This window comes from Rutidosis leptorrhynchoides, chromosome 1 (assembly GCF_046630445.1).
Source record: "Rutidosis leptorrhynchoides isolate AG116_Rl617_1_P2 chromosome 1, CSIRO_AGI_Rlap_v1, whole genome shotgun sequence".
NCBI lineage: Eukaryota > Viridiplantae > Streptophyta > Magnoliopsida > Asterales > Asteraceae > Rutidosis > Rutidosis leptorrhynchoides.
In genome coordinates this window covers 23,066,710-23,084,915 of record NC_092333.1, presented here as the reverse complement: position 1 = coordinate 23,084,915, position 18,206 = coordinate 23,066,710, and the positions used below count along the sequence as shown (strand labels likewise).

General features: G+C 31.1%; 2 long non-coding RNA genes across 2 annotated transcripts; one reads left to right on the top strand and one right to left on the bottom strand.

Moving 5' to 3' along the window:
• Nucleotides 1-1,406: 1,406 nt before the first annotated feature.
• On the bottom strand, nt 1,407-5,780 carry LOC139857711 (uncharacterized). Its single transcript, XR_011762647.1, has 4 exons — nt 5,462-5,780; nt 5,260-5,309; nt 3,825-3,917; nt 1,407-1,666 (listed from the first exon to the last, which is right to left on the bottom strand). It is a non-coding gene; the product is annotated as an uncharacterized lncRNA (long non-coding RNA).
• A 10,095-nt stretch (nt 5,781-15,875) lies between these two features.
• On the top strand, nt 15,876-18,030 carry LOC139857705 (uncharacterized). Its single transcript, XR_011762642.1, has 7 exons — nt 15,876-16,092; nt 16,287-16,359; nt 16,600-16,729; nt 16,814-16,912; nt 17,196-17,252; nt 17,735-17,786; nt 17,917-18,030. It is a non-coding gene; the product is annotated as an uncharacterized lncRNA (long non-coding RNA).
• The last annotated feature ends 176 nt before the right edge of the window (nt 18,031-18,206 follow it).

Genomic DNA, 18,206 nt, shown 5'->3' with positions numbered 1-18,206 from the left:
GATCTTCTCTCTTCGCTTCTGAATAATGTGAATTGAAGTATCCCAGTTATGTCCAAACATCATCTTTGAGAAGATTAAAATCATTCATAACCATTTTTGTTGCATATTGTCTTCTTAACAACTCTATTTGATTGTCCTGCTGTTTTTCTTCACCTACAAATCCACACGACCAATTTGAATCACCTGTATAAGTTTCAATGTGGCGCATCATGAACACTCCTTATCCAGGATGATTTTCATTTGTTCTCCAACTCATGCATATTCGTTTTGGAATGCTTTTCTTCACCAAATCAGCTTTCATGTGGTGAACATCTTTCAGATATCTTGCAAATAAGTGTCTCTGCATAAGAAATAGTACTATGATTAAATTAGAATACATGATTAATTTATTCTTTTAATTTTTGATGTTTACTCACCATGGCATTTGGTGCAATTCCATACTTCAAATAATTTTCAATCACAACGTTGTTGTGGTCTAATATTTCCACCTCCGCTGTTTTAAGGTTGAAAGATAATATGAAGTTTATTTGATCATTCATAACTGAGAATAGTACATGTTTATGAATTATCACAATTTTAAATATTTCAACAAAATCTATGAATTCCTTTATGTGAAATTAAATAGTAATAATATATAATTAGTCTTCCATACCAAATTAGTTTTTTCGAATGTGAAATCCACATTTTCAGCTGTTGTTTCTCGAACGACGTTTAATCTGAATAATACAAACGTCTCTTCATTGTATGCATTTACAGTCAGCATATCTGGACTCTTCAGTTTTAAATGTAAAAATATTAATACACAACTTTTGTCTTCAAAAACATTGTATACAACAAATATTGTCTACAAACAATAGTATTCTTCTAAAAGAATGATGTTTATTTATATCTGAGACACTATTAAGTGGCTTACCAAAATTGTAGTGGTGAATACATATCTTGTTGGTGATCCATTGGTATCTAAATTATGTTCCTTGTTCATTATTGTTGACCAACAATCAATAACCGAACGCGAGATACGAGTTTGATGAGTCAGGCTTGCAATTTGGATCCTATTCATCATCTTTCCAGTGTCGCTTTTGAACACTTCCTTGCTTTTATATTTATATGGTAATTGTTATCTTATACAATATATGTAAAATATTGATTGTAAACAATAGTATTGTTTCAAAAGAATAGTAGTGTCTCAAAAAAAATATTATATATAATTAGATACATATAGAATAATTGCATTCATTTATAAAATCAAAATCTACAAAAAAAATGCAATATTCTGGTTATAGTCAGAGATATTCAGCTAACAAGTTATATTTAATTGCTTAGTAACAATACTATTGTTTACAATCAATATTCATTTATTCAATGTCAATAGACGCATTCAGCTTGTTTTTTTCATTCAACTCTGACAATTAATCCTAAAAAACAATACATACAACTGCAATTGCATTTATATAGTTTTCAAATATGATCATTTGGATAATGATTTTTTTACACGGCAATTCCTATATTGATGCAATTAAATCTAATTAAATTTAACAATTGTATAGCAATAATGTAAATAATGTTCGTTTCAGTACCTGGTTCTGCTTTCGATTTCCCTTTTCCTTCATCCCTTTCTTCTTTTCCATTTTTTGCTGAATCGTCGTTCATTTCTTCGACGATAAATCTGCGCGATGAATACCTTCTTCTGTTAAGAAGCCGCACGAAGATTTTGAAACCCCTAATTTTGATAAATCGTGTAATGTCAAACCCTAATTATGAGATTGATTTGTTTATCGTTTGGTTTTTTTTGTAAGGGTTGTGAAATCATTCTTGTATTTTTATTTTAGGTTACGGAATGCATTTTTGTTGTTTGACGATTATACCCTTCCGCCCCTTTTTAAAGAAGATTGGACAATCAGATCTGATCTACGGTGGAGAGAGCTTCCCCCACTTCCCCCCAAAGTGTTACTTCCCTCTTGATCCTACCCTTTATATATATATATATATATATATATATATATATATATATATATATATATATATATATATATATATATATAAAGGGTAGGATCAAGAGGGAAGTAACACTATCGCTATATTGATTTGATTACAATATAAATAAAATTAAGTAAGTATTTGAGATGAAAAATTATATTATTTGTAGAATAATTGTAAACTAGTTTATAACCCGCGAATTCGCGGGACTCAAACATAAGAACATTAAATCGAATATATTCTTTAAAAAGAATATATATGAATAAAGTACAAACGAAGTTCAAATACAATATATGATACATGTACATGTAATTGTAATTGTAATTGTAAATGATATAAAAAGACCACTTGTGATACTTCCTAAAACTTGCAACAATTTATTGGCACAAACAGCAGTGACAAAAGAGTGGAGGAGGCAACCGTAGAGGTAGTTTCAATCCATACTAACGCAATCGATGTGCTCAACATATTCATGTACAGCTTTTTATCGCTAATTTGAATATAAAGCTTCTCAATTACATGCATTAGAATTGCATTGGATCACTTATATTTGAATAAATGTTGAACAATTAAACCTATAAATAACCTTCTTGATAACGTAATGTCACACAAGACAAACTTACGACCTTCCAAAACATATAGTTTAAAATATAACATGTTCAAATGTTTCAACATGCCAACCGGGTTTAAAGTTAAAATGCACTCCTAAATCATATTGGGCAGTCATCACTCTACTAATAAAACTAAGAATACCAAAAAACCATATTGGACAGTCACTGTATTAATAAAGCTCGATAACCTTAATAATTATATTGGACATTATTTACCTAATTACAACCTAAGTACTTTTAGTAAAAACCTAATTTGTTTTAACAATACCAAAAAATGTATAGTTTAAAAGGTGAAATCTTGACCCATATGCAGGGACGAAGCTTGAAAAATAACACGGGGTGGCCGATTTTATCAAGCAAAACATGTAGTCTCACACACACACACACCAACACATGTATATATATATAATTTAAAATTAAATATAAAAGAAAAGGTGTTATAACTCGGCTCAATGACCCTTAAGGTTCTTAAACTCATCAATTTCACAGATTCTGAATCAAACATTTGTTCAATTCCCCTTTCGACGTAAACTACCAAGTTAGATGCAAGAATTTAATATGACATCTGATTACGAAGTCAATTTTTGCATATCTTCATTACTGCTAATAGCACTAAAGAATGGAAGTGTCGATATGGGTCGCTATAATCTTTCTATCAAATCATGTCTCATCTTTTTACTCTCAATAAGGATTCTACATAGCTCATAAATAGTGGAATTTCATAACCAAACATTATTCAATTTATATATGACACTAGTATTAACCATTCAAAGTGTAACCACTAAATATTCAATTTATTTATCATAGTAGTAATAAACAAAAAGCTAGACTTTATCAACCAAGAAAAGCCCCATCAACTGATGGGATGGCCCATTTACTACGTATGAATTTTTTTTTTTTTTTTTTTCAATATTAAGCCCATATAACTAATGAAGTGCTATATACGACACATATTGATGGGGTGGCCGGGGCCCTCCCCTGCCCAATGTATCCTCCGTCTCTGCCCATATGAATATAGTCGATCGTAGGCATACATGACATTACACACAATATGTAGTATGACAAGAGAGTAAGACTAAAGGTGGTTTTCTTTGACACAGTTGCTTATGATTATATGATTATAATCAAACAGATTAGAAAAAAGGTAAAAGGTTAAATGAGTCGAAAAAATTTTCTGACCCGCTCTTTTTGACCTACCCATTTTGGCATATATATTAAAGACGTATATTGGCTAACCTGAATAAGCCAAAATACACGAACTCCTTCCCATTATTATTTCTCTAAGCAAAACACGAAAGCTATAGACGTCACTTCCCTCATTAAGTATACCTGCACTCACAGATCAAGGGTATTATACATATAAGCATTGGTTGCCAGTAATTACTTTGTCATGAGGCCAGAAATTGTCATGAATTACTAATGCAAATAACCATCCAAATAAGTAATAGCATTAAAAACCCTTATACAGAACTAAGAAAATAGAGGTTCATAAAACTTACGATCACTCCAGCTAGTGAACATATTTGAAGTATTAAATTAAATGACTTTCTTAGTGGTATTTGCATACCATTCTTTTGTACTTTCAAAGACAGTTTTATTGACGGTGACTGCTAACTGGGTTATAAAATCCAATAATCCAATAATCCAATAATCCAATAATAATTATAATTATAATAACCCGTTAAATGAAACACGTTTTGACCCTTTAGTCCTTTACTTAACCCTTTAGGCGAAATAAGAACGTAATCTGGAGCATGTTAGCCAAAAGTTTCTAAAGAGTCTGATAGAATTCGAGCGAGTTTCTGTATCAAAAGGAATGCACAAGTTGAAATCATAAATTTTATATTGAAAACTATCAAGAAGTATGCATTGTTGAAGCAAATATCATGATGAATGATAAGAGGTTGAACCTTTTTCAAGTTAATAATTATCAACTACTGGTGCACCATAAACAATTTAGCTCTTTGAGAAAGGGACCGGGGGCAGTTCCTTCTACACCTTTTTTACATACATACAATATACACCAAGTGATAAAAGAACCCTAAAAATCGTGGAATTTGAACCAAGTAAAGGGTAAAAAGGAAATGGAGATATGAGTTGTGTACCATGTAGTACATTATCCTACAAGCAATAGCCAAGCAACTCAATCAGATCAAAATTACTCTGTAAATCACACTTTATAAATTATGTTATTCATCAAACTCAAAATCTTAGGACATCAACTAAACATTAGGAATCATCTCCCACAAACTTAGAATATCACTATCAAGTTTTACTCATATTTGTCGAGTTATTCATCATGTTGCAGCTCTGTAATATATAGGTGTCTCCTTGCATATTCAACCTGTCTTTAACTACTACTACTTACATGAATCAAAATGGCCTACTCACCAACTAATGAATGTCAAAAATCTATGAATCAAAACTAATTTTTATCAAATGCTATTATCAATCATGAATCATGAATTCGTGATTAAAAAAACAAGCATAAACACTACCCACAATTGTTTATCCAAGCTAACAATTACATATCCACAAACCTAGTGAAAACAAGTAGGAATAAAACTTGATAATTTATAATTCTTCAAAGTGTAAAAATCCTATAATCTGAATTAGGAATATGAATATGTAAAAACAAAATATAAATGTATAATTTTTCAGAAACCCTAACCTCTTATGTACGTCGGCTTCTTTCGTCGTACATCAAACCTCAAATCAAATCTGAAAAAACAAACACATAAATTAGATAAAAATCGAACGTGCAAACATACATAATCTTACCAAAGTCCTGAATCAGATCAATCTGCAAACACGTATATACATATGAAATTATTTGAACGAACATAAATGTATAACTTTGAAGAAACTTTAACCTTTTTATTCAATCCAAAATCAAACCTTGAAATAAGGGCAAAATATCAAAGGTATGGATATCAGGCGTATGATCATCAGAATTATGAATCGCTGATTGGAACATATAACATGTATTTCGCATTGGATTGAATCGGTAATTGGATTATTTAAAAAACTTTATAAAATCGTAGCTATGTGTATGAGAATTAGTGCAAACGAAACCTTGATTGAAAAATTCTTCATGAGCGTGTAATTTGCAGAATCATGAACATACGAATTTAGAAGGCTGCAACGGTTATGGGTGGATTGAATCGCTGAATGTTTTCAAAATAGAATTTGATTCGGTTCTTTCGTCCAGGGCATAGATGTAATTGCCTTTTTTGCCTGACGTTTTTGTTGAGGAGTGTACGTACCTTTTTTTAATCAAAGGCTGAGATTAGAAGGTTGAGTTTCATCCAAGGCTGGAGTCTTTGCCAGCAAGGATTTTTTAAAAATGAGTTATGTAATTAAAGTTTTGTAATTGTAATAATAGATAAAAGAGATGGACGTTAGAATAGTGTAAATTTAAATTTAAATTACATGTATGTTTATGTTTATGTTTATATTATATTATATTATATTATACCTTATACCTAAACTACATAGCACACGTGAATAGTACCTTCAAAAGTTTCACAAACCACCCCCACTCTTTTACTTACTTACATTTTAATCGTAACCTCAAACGTTTCACAAACTACCCCACTCTTTTACTTACTTACATAGCACACGTGAATAGTACATTTATATTTATATTATATTACATTATATTATATTATATTATATTATATCATATTATATTATATTATATTATACCTTACATCTAAAATACATAGCACACGTGAATAGTACCTTCAAAAATTTCACAAACCACCCCACTCTTTTACTTACTTACATTTTAATAGTACCCTCAAACGTTTCACAAATTACCCCACTCTTTTACTTACTTACATTTTACCTTCAAAAGTTTCACAAACCACCCCCACTCTTTTACTTACTTACATTTTAGCCCCAAAAATATATATAAGTAAGTAAAAGAGTAGTGTAAATCGACTACATACTTTATATACTACCTAATAGACAAAAACGGTTAATAGTCACCAGGGCAGGGGTGCTTTCGTTCTTTCACTTTTTTCCCCCCTTTTCCACCTTTTTTTTAAAAAAAAAAAAACCCATAGTTTGTTCAAATATTAAAATCGACCCCCCAAACAGGGGGTAAAGTGTCAAATACTCATTTTCATAAAAAAAAAAATTTTAAAAACTACACTCAAATATTCAACGGGCCATATCTTCTCGCACGAACCGAGTTAAATTTTTCTGGCACCATCGTTAAACTCGAAACAATTTTATGAGCACACTGTCACTGACTATACGCAAATCAAACGCTTTTTAGAAAACACTAAATATTTGAGGTACTTTTCATACACGTCGATTTTGCGTTAAATTTTTAAAAGTCGACAATTCCATAGTGAAACGCGGAGATGTACATATATTGTTAATTTAAAATAACATTTAAATGTTTCACGGATTATACCTTTTAGTTCGACTCGAGTTGCGCTTCAACGATATCATCGTTAGCCACGGAATAATTTTACAAACTAAACGCAATATAATACATTGAAAACCGAACTCCGGCGCGAAGCGAGGGTTCGAACACTAGTTTTATATATTAAGTAATAGTAAAGTAATAGTAATACTAATGATTAATTTATAATACTAGTATTAACTAATATTAATATTGACTAATAAATAAATATTAGTGTGTGACGATCGCTCCAAATCCATATGGACGAACACGTCATTCATCGATTTCATTGCGAGGTATTTGACCTTTATATGATACTTTTTGTAAACATTGCATTCTTTTGAAAAGGCACACCATAAATGAATATTTAAATCAAAGGTTTTCGACATCTGATGATTTCTACATATAGACAATCATCGTAAATAATAGTTTACAATAGTAATTCCGTTGACAATGCAGTCAAAATAAGATACATGGTGATGATTTAGTGAATGCAACGTTTCCTTGAAAAATATGCCATGTATGACTCCAAGCACATAGCTTGTCTAACATATAAGCAAACAGCGGAAGACTTCTAGGGAACCTGAGAATAAACATGCTAACAAGTGTCAACACAAAGGTTGGTGAGTTCATAGTTTGTATGTTTCGCATAATCTGTATATAAAGATGGATCACAAGATTTCAGTTGTTTCATCCAGAAACGTTTATCAAAAGTTTGTCAATAGATTCTACGTAACAGAGTACCCTGGTAACTAAGCTTTAACGTTATAATGATAAATACCCCATTCGTTTTAATACACGCAAACCAACGTGTCCTAAACTCAAATAACACACGTCCGTTAAAAGGCTAGCGCTCTAGCTCGAACGGGGATGTCAAGCCCTATGGATCCATATACTGTTATTCGCGCCCACCAGTCCATATCCTATGTACTGGCAGCTACTAGTTACCAAAGCTAAGGGATTTTCGGTTCAAACTCAGTGTAGAATTAAGTATGTACTTGTATCCATTGCGTTTAAAATAAATTGCATGTATTCTCAGCCCAAAAATATATATTGCAAAAGCAATTAAAAAGGGAGCAATGAAACTCACGCATATAAAAATTGTAAAACAGTTAATAAAGCATTTGCATGTATTCTCAGCCCAAAAATGTAAAGGGTAAAAAGGGCAAATGAAACTCACCTTAGCAGCACATAAGGTCATTTACCAAAAAGTGACCGAAACTCGGAATGCAAAATTAACCGTAGATCTCAACGTATCAATATTGTGATTCAATATTGTAGGAATGTATGTAGACGCAACGGAGATGATAAATACTAGTTTGACTCACGAGCAAAACACTTGAACAATACTAAAAGCCTCCTTAGTAATAATCCATAGTTTTCTTAGCTCTATCCCGCTTGAAAACCCATTTTGAAAGTGACACCCTCATGACCTCGTCGTAGTATTTTAAGTGATATAATTAGTAATAATAATAATACTACTAATAATAATAATAAAATAAATAATAATAATAATCTTAATAATAATAATATTAATAATAATAATAATAATAATAATATTAATATAAATAATAAATAATAATAATATTAGAGGGAGTAGTATATGTGAAATTTAAACTCGAGCAGAAACTGGCCTTTTATAGCCAACTTTTTGGAATCTGATGCCCATGCGATCGCATGGGTTTTTAGTGTATTTTCCATGCGATCGCATGGCCACCTGATCCAGCTCAAAATGTTTTTGTTTTCTTGTTTGTCGACATATTATTATATAATATATATAATATATATAATTTAAATAATTAATTATATATTATATTAAATTCATGTGCATAGTTGACTTGTAATTTTCGTTCCGATGACTCGTACGTTGTCACTCGACTTATGTCCCAGTTCCGGTTTCTCGAACGCATTTTCGTACGCTTAGAAAACTCGCAATTTACGTTTTGTGACTCGTACCTTTGTCAAAATATAGTCTTAAATTATCAATAAACTATATCATTCAAAGTGTATCTTAAACTTTCGAGTGTTTTGGTCATTTACTTCTATAAATCATTGTCTCGCTATTTGTTAATATATATATATAATAACAAATCGTTTTATGACCAAGTTAATATATATTTTCAACATTTATAAACACGTTTTAAATATACGTCGCAAGTTATTCATATAATTAATATTCCAACTTATCATATACATTCAAATAAATATTTAAACCAATAAGTTTAATGTACGGTATCAAACAATTAATACATTGTTACATTTTTAAGTTATAGTATATATATGTATCTATATACATATAATTGTTCGCGAATCGTCAAGAATAATCGAAAGGTATTTGAATATATGAAAGTAGTTCAAAAATTTTGAGATTCAGTTTTACAGACTTTGCTTATCGTGTCGGAAATGTTAATCATACAAAGATTAAGTTTAAATTTGGTCAGAAATTTCTGGGTCATCACAGTACCTACCCGTTAAAGAAATTTCGTCCCGAAATTTGAGTGAGGTCGTCATGACTAACAATAAAAATGTTTTCATGATGTATATGAGTTGATAAATAGAATTTTATCACCGTTGAATTATATGGATAAAACAATCCAATTACTCGAAGCGTATGAGAGAAGTTATCGTAATAAAGTGAAATGAGGGAATAGAGATTCATCTTAACTTTTGACGTATTAACGATTGATTTCTGGAATTTAAGGAATAGAAAATCTTCATAATCTATATAAGATTTGATTCTTCGGAATTTGCGGAAATTAGGATTTTCTTTGATTAAATGCGTAATCTGCCTCGATTGCTATGTCTGATATTTCGCTATAAATTGACCTATTCCGTTTCATTTATTTTCACCCCTCCTATAATCTTCTTTCTTATTTCATACATCCCAATAGATTGTGAAAATGCTTAATCAAGTTCTGATTCTTGATATTTTCCTGGCTATCGTATCCTTCATTCTTCTTTTTCATCTGCCACCAGAGGAATTTATTTTCTTCTACTATTACCTTTGGGTTATAGTATTTTTCATTCTTCCGTGTCTTTATATTGCTATACGCATTGATATACACGGTTTGTAATTTCGGGGTTGTTATCGGGCTTTTTATTCTCCATTATATTTCGGAGCTTCATGCTTTTATTTTTCCTTTCCGACTTCAAGTCAAGCGAATAATGGTCCAGAATTCGTAGGTATGGAGTTTTGGATGAACATAGTTAATGTTCTAAGAAGGGAATTGTAATGGCACGATCTTCATTTATCAAATTACCAGAATATCCGAAAAAGACCGAATCATCAAGAAATATATTTTCTTGATATATTTAGAGATTATATAGAATGAAAGAGTTATGTAACATGGTTCATGATGAGGGTGGGATCTGTGAACCTTTATCACGTTCCATTAGAAACTCAGCATGACTTACTGTAATATAATCACGTTGATCAGGTGTCATTATATTATACTAACTCATGCTTCAGTTCCCAATTACTACTTCAAAAACATTTGTATTTTAAATTCGAATTTTTCAGAATCTAGAAACTAAAACAGTTTCTTTTATGATATTACACAGATAGCGTGAAGAGATAAATAATCTCGGACAATGATAGTTATGAAGATATCTTCAGAAATATCGAAGATATTTATAATGAAAGATATGATAATATCTTAGAATTTCTAATATCAACGGATGGTGAAGAAGATTTGTCTGTGAAGGTTTAGAGTCAGGAGCAAGGTATTCGTTAATATCTTCAGCAGATACTGAATCATTTGGATTCTTTGAAGGCAGGTTTAGTCTTTGTGATTTGTCCACAGCCTCCTTCATATTTTACTCAATCCGTTTTTCAGTTCCAAACCTTCTCTTTTTCTCAACTTTACCACCATACTATTCTTTATCATCAAACTTTAGACTGTTAAGGTCGTTTACAGTTTTTGCTGCTTCATCAGCATTGTTCCAATTTCAGAGAACTAGTTCATAGTTTAGGGTGTTTTTCAGAAACTTCACATTCGAAGTCTGTAAGTCTAGGAGATAGACATTATATGTTTATATATAACTGTTGGCGTAGAATTGCTGCGAAATTCAAAATACTGATTGCTAATTCCCGGTAGTTGGTATGGCAATTATCGTTACAAGATGTGGATGAGTACATGATAGGGTTTCAATGAACAATTATAATGGTTTTTCGGAGAGACTTTACGTCACAGATTAATGAATTTGATGGTACCTTTACTGTTAATGTCGTGCAACATGAAAGGTTCCCCAGTAACAAAAACGTATATGCCAAAATTATAAGTCTGAAAGGTCGTCGTTGACTGGTTGAATGGTTGATAATACTGGATACTTTGAAAAGGAATTGCAAGGTTATTTTCGGTAAAAATAATGCTAAAGGATCTTGCATAGTTTGAAGTCAAAGTATAGTTTTGAAAGATGTAGAGATCTAAGAATGACGTCACCGGTTCAGAGTTATGACTTGGATTCTGATCCGTCAATATCAGAATATGTAATTGAATTTGTATGAAATAATTGTGTATCACTATGAAGATAGTGAGTATAGTTAATGATTTTTGAATCAAAGTTGAAGAATGTACAGTGCAACATATTAATTGCGAACTTAAATATTTCCCGGGTATTACCTACCCGTTAAAGATTTCACAATTAATACTTTGTACAAAAGAATTTTTATTCTCGTCTTTATGAAAATATATGTATGTATATTTTCTTCAGATGTAATACAGATTTAATGAGTTAATATCATATTAAGCTCATTTGATTTTCGGCTTGACTTAGAAATGATTAATCTCTAAAACATTAGATATTACATAATCTTCGCTGAGTATTTCACTAATGAAATCAATACTTCATTATTTATTGTTGTTGGTACCCCTTGGTATCTATGGTGAGTATGATGTTGATATCCGAGGTACAGATTGTGATGTTGAGGCGTGTGATGGGGATGTTGTTATTGGTGGTGGTAATGATACTGTTGGTGTTGATGATGGTGGTACTGGTTATGCTGCTGGTGCTGCTGCTGGTGTTTGTAATCCTTGCACCATATTCTCCAAAGCCACTACCCGAGCGCGAAGCTCGTTGACTTCTTCTATTATACTGGGATGATTGGTGGTTCGGACAAGCGGATGAATAAGATTTAGAATATTGGATATTACGTAGTCGTTGCGAGCTGTTCTGGAAATGAGGGTGAAAATGGTGTTACGAACGGGTTCGCCGGTAAGTGCTTCAGGTTCTTCACCAAGAGGTGAATGTGGTGGATGGAAGGGATCGCCTTCTTCTTGTCTCCAATAATTAAGTAGGCTACGAACCCATCCCCAATTCATCCAGAATAGATGATGGCTAATTGGTTGATCCATTCCGGTTACACTGTCTTCGGAATTCAGGTGAATATCCATATCGGAATAGCTGTCGGAGTTTAAGGAATTTGAACTAGATACGGGATCTATATTGTGTAATTAGGGAGATGATTTTTGATATGAATTAGATTATAGAATTTAGATTGGTACTCTTCAATACATAATTTACATATGTATATATAATACCAAAATTCCATAAATCACGGAGGAATTTTCGGAAGATGTCAGGAAAAGTTTACAGTAACAGATACGCTAAGATATGAATTTTTGTCTATACACTATTTATGCAATAAATGCAGGAAAACGTGTCTAGACTTAATAATGATAAGCATGTAATTTCCGACAAGAAATGATAAGCAAAACTTTTAACATGCAGACACGGTCGAAGTCCAGACTTACTAATGCATCCTAACCACTATCAGTTAGACACACTCATGCAAGACCTGGTTCGCTAGGACCAACGCTCTGATACCAACTGTGACGATCGCTCCAAATCCATATGGACGAACACGTCATTCATCGATTTCATTGCGAGGTATTTGACCTCTATATGATACTTTTTGTAAACATTGCATTCTTTTGAAAAGGCACACCATAAATGAATATTTAAATCAAAGGTTTTCGACATCTGATGATTTCTACATATAGACAATCACCGTAAATAATAGTTTACAATAGTAATTCCGTTGACAATGCAGTCAAAATAAGATACATGGTGATGATTTAGTGAATGCAACGTTTCCTTGAAAAATATGCCATGTATGACTCCATGCACATAGCTTGTCTAACATATAAGCAAACAGCGGAAGACTTCTAGGGAACCTGAGAATAAACATGCTAACAAGTGTCAACACAAAGGTTGGTGAGTTCATAGTTTGTATGTTTCGCATAATCTGTATATAAAGATGGATCACAAGATTTCAGTTGTTTCATCTAGAAATGTTTAACAAAAGCTTGTCAATAGATTCTACGTAACAGAGCACCCTGGTAACTAAGCTTTAACGTTATAATGATAAATACCCCATTCGTTTTAATACACGCAAACCAACGTGTCCTAAACTCAAATAACACACGTCCGTTAAAAGGCTAGCGCTCTAGCTCGGACGGGGATGTCAAGCCCTATGGATCCATATACTGTTATTCGCGCCCACCAGTCCATATCCTATGTACTGGCAGCTACTAGTTACCAAAGCTAAGGGATTTTCGGTTCAAACTCAGTGTAGAATTAAGTATGTACTTGTATCCATTGCGTTTAAAATAAATTGCATGTATTCTCAGCCCAAAAATATATATTGCAAAAGCAATTAAAAAGGGAGCAATGAAACTCACGCATATAAATATTGTAAAACAGTTAATAAAGCATTTGCATGTATTCTCAGCCCAAAAATGTAAAGGGTAAAAAGGGCAAATGAAACTCACCTTAGCAGCACATAAGGTCATTTACCAAAAAGTGACCGAAACTCGGAATGCAAAATTAACCGTAGATCTCAACGTATCAATATTGTGATTCAATATTGTAGGAATGTATGTAGACGCAACGGAGATGATAAATACTAATTTGACTCACGAGCAAAACACTTGAACAATACTCAAAACCTCCTTAGTAATAACCCATAGTTTTCTTAGCTCTATCCCGCTTGAAAACCCATTTTGAAAGTGACACCCTCATGACCTCGTCGTAGTATTTTAAGTGATATAATTAGTAATAATAATAATAATACTACTAATAATAATAATAAAATAAATAATAATAATAATCTTAATAATAATAATATTAATAATAATAATATTAATAATATTAATATAAATAATAAATAATAATAATATTAGAGGGAGTAGTATATGTGAAATTTAAACTCGAGCAGAAACTGGCCTTTTATAGGCAACTTTTTGGAATCTGATGCCCATGCGATCGCATGGGTTTTTAGTGTATTTTCCATGCGATCGCATGGCCGCCTGATCCAGCTCAAAATGTTTTTGTTTTCTTGTTTGTCGACATATTATTATATAATATATATAATATATATAATTTAAATAATTAATTATATATTATATTAAATTCATGTGCATAGTTGACTTGTAATTTTCGTTCCGATGACTCGTACGTTGTCACTCGACTTATGTCCCGGTTCCGGTTTCTCGAACGCATTTTCGTACGCTTAGAAAACTCGCAATTTACGTTTTGTGACTCGTACCTTTGTCAAAATATAGTCTTAAATTATCAATAAACTATATCATTCAAAGTGTATCTTAAACTTTCGAGTGTTTTGGTCATTTACTTCTATAAATCATTGTCTCGCTATTTGTTAATATATATATATAATAACAAATCGTTTTATGACCAAGTTAATATATATTTTCAACATTTATAAACACGTTTTAAATATACGTCGCAAGTTATTCATATAATTAATATTCTAACTTATCATATATATTCAAATAAATATTTAAACCAATAAGTTTAATGTACGGTATCAAACAATTAATACATTGTTACATTTTCAAGTTATAGTATATATATGTATCTATATACATATAATTGTTCGCGAATCGTCAAGAATAACCGAAAGGTATTTGAATATATGAAAGTAGTTCAAAAATTTTGAGATTCAGTTTTACAGACTTTGCTTATCGTGTCGAAAATGTTAATCATACAAAGATTAAGTTTAAATTTAGTCAGAAATTTTCGGGTCATCACATAGTGAAATGACCCGTGGAACCACGGGTATTAAGTGAACGTAAATGCTAAAGTTATTTAGTTGAATGACCCGTGGAATTACAGAGTCTGACTAAGAAACTCATCAGCTGAACATTTCATCAAACACATAAACTGCATATTAAATAATCCACATCCAATCATAAAAGATAATATTGGTTATCATTTTATTTTAAAAGTGTAAATTAAAATATAAATTTATAATTGGTTTCCTTCTGCATAGCTTTTATACATTCTCGTACTCAATTCAAAATAATTAATTAAGATAATTCAAAATTATTTAATTTTAATAATTAAAATAATTATTAATAAGATTTAATAATAATAATTAATTAATAAGATTTAATTTTAATTCAAAATTATTCAGATTAATGACATCACTCACTATGCTTAGATTTTTTTTTTCTTTTTGATTTTTTCTTAACAAAGGAATCAGCTTAATAATGATATTATTATATATATATATATATTATTATATATTATTAAAAGTTACGCTTACAATTTATTTCATTTCTTTATTACTTTCATTTCCTTATTAAATTAATAAATTAATAAATAAATATTAATCTATATATATATATATATATATATATATATATATATATATATATATATATATATATATATAGATTAATATTTATTTATTAATTTATTAATTTAATAAGGAAATGAAAGTAATAAAGAAATGAAATAAATTGTAAGCGTAACTTTTACGCTGAATCCAAACGGTCACATTCCATCTATCGATATCTATAAATAAGAAGGATGGTTACACGCATTGAACAGACGAACACACTTTCTCCTCAACTCAATAGCCGCTTTGTATAATCACCAGGTCCTTCTTAATCTTCTTTTCTATTCTATTCAATTAAATTTAGGGTTAGGGTTAGAGTTCTTCCATTGATTTTGTTACCAACTTCAACCACTCTCTCGTCGCTTTTTATTTAATCGATTGATTGATGATCTCTGAAACTCACCCCGACACCATCTTCATGTCTACAATCACTGTCTCTCTCTGTACGTTCTTTCTCTCTCTCTCTCTCTCTCTCTTTTTTTTTTTATGGTAAAACTTTTGATGATTTAACTTATGACGAAATTACTGTTTCTTTCTTCTGACATTGTATAATTCTTAAAAACTAGGGTTTTTGTTTTGATTTTGTCGAAATTTGGGTTTTAATCGATACTGTTTTGTTTCTAATTTTTCAAATTAGGGTTTTGGTTGCTTTGATTTCTTGAAAAGATCTTGATCCGTAAGCCCTTGAGATACAACAGCTGAGTTAATTGGTAACTGTTGTATATTTTTCTTTTATTTTCTATTTTTTATCAGGCTTCTTCCTTTAATTTAGGGTCTTTTATTTTGATGTTAATATTTTTACAAAAAAATTAGGGTTTTTACTTGTGATGTTCTTAAACTATACGAAATTAGGGTTTTTTTTCTTCTGATTGTTTATATTCTTAAAAAATAGGGATTTTGGTTGTTGTTGTTGTTGTTGTTGAGAAATTGTTCTATTTCGTTAAATTCAGGTTAAGGGGTATTAGATTTTTACCTCAGTGGTAATTGTAAAGAAACAGAGTGGCAGTAATAAGGATCCAGAGGCTAAGATGGTAAAGTTAAAGCCATGGTGACAAGGTTATATTGTCTGAATATTTAAGTGTAACAGTTTTTGTAGTACTCACTTATTTTGTTTTTTCATTTTTTTTAATGATTGTCTCATTCAATTAATCAAGTCTGATACAGGACGTTTGAAGTTTGCCAGATTGGGCCTGAAGATTGGGATGACTAGGACTTTATTCCTGACCTTGAAGACAGGGAGTGTGATGTAGTAAAATAATATATGTATGTATTCTTTCTAATATTCAAATGTGAGCTTAAATTTGTTTGTTTTATCACTAATATACATATTGTTATCTATGTAACTTGATTAGCATGTAGTGGTAACTATTTAATTATTGTTTATCAAACTTACGGCTTCTTCGTGTATGGCCCCATCCTGTATTTGCCGTTCAAGGTTTTTTCCCGTATTTAAAGTCATACCTCTTATATAGCAAAATTTACCTCTTAATTAATAACCTCCTAGTTGTGCTATTAATAACCTCTTAATTTCGCTATTATGTTTCAGTCATCTCAAAAAGAAGTGGTTGCTCAAAGTTTAAGCACTACCAGAGATTCCATTGAGGTAATCGCCTAAAGGAGGTTTCGATAGCCACTTGTCAAATATATATTCGATGCTTTGCTGATATGTCATCACCTTATAGCATTTTTTCCCATATCTGTCATTGTCATTTGTAGGTTTTGAAATATTTATTGCTCAAAGTTTAAGCACTACGAGAGATTCTCTGAGTTTTATAGCAATTTAAAGCCACCCGAAGTTGTTAGATAACTATGAAAAACTTAAATATCAGAAGTTTTTCTGTTAATGTCGGCCAACATTTCCTCAGCTATTATGTTGAGGAAAATAATAAGCTCCTGCTATTATAAATCAATAATATGCTTCAGTAAATTTCTATTATGTTTCAGAACTGTAAAGCCTGATGGAATATATCATTGAACTGTAATTGTTGCTAATAGAAGATATAGTTGACTTTGGTGCTTATTTTGATTTTTGAGCCTCATAATTTGTGTCTTGGCTAATATTTGCTGACTCGTTGTCTTGTGCAGTAACAAGGAAAAACACTAGAAGGGTCCTGCAAACAGAAAAGTGTATTCCAAGGTACAGAGCTGAGAATGCGTTAATGTTGATGAACATGAAGGACTCTTTGATGATAACAAATCTATTCAGTACTCGAAAGACAAAGTTCAGGTTATACTTTATTATGATTATTTCTAACAATCTTGTGCAGAATTTTCTGTAGTTGGCTTTGCAATTTGGGGTGATTATAAAGTTTCTGTATCAAGCAATCTTATGTACTAGTCTACCGGGTTATCCGAGTTTGATTATAAAGCAAACGGACTTGGTATACGTAACCCAAAATTTTATTGTACTACTTCAATATTTTTTTTTAATCTTCAGTTAGATGTTAAATGTTAATGTAGCCATTTACATTTGAATTTTTTTACTGCTTCACAGAAACTCAAAAACTTATTTCCGGCTAAACTTGGAACTTGTTACCTGCGGGTTCCTAGAGGTTTC